At 42.9% G+C, this 1,035-nt stretch overlaps 1 protein-coding gene across 1 annotated transcript in view; it reads right to left on the minus strand.

Moving 5' to 3' along the window:
• Positions 1–1,035, minus strand: part of WARS2 (tryptophanyl tRNA synthetase 2, mitochondrial) — a 124,403-nt gene that overhangs the window by 54,944 nt on the left and 68,424 nt on the right. The gene's annotated exons all lie outside the window — the stretch shown is intronic.

Here is a 1,035-nt window from a genome sequence, read left to right on the forward strand (position 1 = left end):
TCCACAAAGTTGTAATAAGGTTGGTTGCCTGAGTCAAAAAAAAAAAAAGGAAATGGCCAAGACCAAGTGTTTTTTTTTTTTGTTTGTTTGTTTGTTTTATGAGACAGAGTCTAACTTTGTCACCCTCTGTAGAGTGCACTGGCATCCTCACAGCTCAGTGCAACCTCAAACTCCTGGGCTCAAGGGATCCTCCTGCCTCAGCCTCCCGAGTAGCTGGGACTACAAGGCACGTGCCACCACGCCTGGCTAATTTTTATTTTTAGTAGATATGGGATCTCGCTCTTGCTCAGGCTGGTCTTGAACTCCTGAACTCAAGCAATCCTCCCACCTCGGCTTCCCATAGTGCTGGGATTACAATCGTGAGCCACTGCACCCGGCACAAGTTTGTCTTAAGGTTAGAAAGCCTGAGGAAGTCTTTCATACTGCCTTTGTGGGGCAAATTATGAAAAGTAGGTGAGATGAGTACTTTTCTCAAATTTTATTAGCAAACTACTGAAATTCCCCACAAGGGAGCTGATGTCAGAGATGACAGGAGGAGATGGTGAGACAGCTTTAGAACTGCACTAAGGTACTGAGGAGAGAGTGAACACTGGTCATCTTTACTCTCTGGCCTGGACCCACACCATCTTGGAGCCAATGAACTCATTAGGTTCCATTCAAAGAGAAGAAGAATTTTACTATCCCTCTTCATGAAAGAGTCCTTATAAAATCTCTCATAGTGTGGGTTACTCTTTCCCATTACTATTTTGAACAACTAAGTGCTATGTGGAAGAAGATATCTCAATAATTGTAAATTTTAGATGCTTATACAAGTCACTGCCAAAAATCCTTTCAAAGGAGAAAAAATCTGTAATATGGTAATCATTCCTGAGGGAATAAGCTCAATGTGTAAGTATAGGATGTGGTTGTAAAAAAAACCTTTAATTTTAAAGATCACTTAACGCCTGTAATCCTAGCTCTCTGGGAGGCCGAGGCGGGCAGATTGTTTGAGCTCAGGAGTTCGAAACCAGCCTGAGCAAGAGCGAGACCCCGTCT

The sequence above is a fragment of the Propithecus coquereli genome, unplaced genomic scaffold (assembly GCF_000956105.1).
Source record: "Propithecus coquereli isolate 6110/MARCELLA unplaced genomic scaffold, Pcoq_1.0 Scaffold197, whole genome shotgun sequence".
Lineage (NCBI taxonomy): Eukaryota > Metazoa > Chordata > Mammalia > Primates > Indriidae > Propithecus > Propithecus coquereli.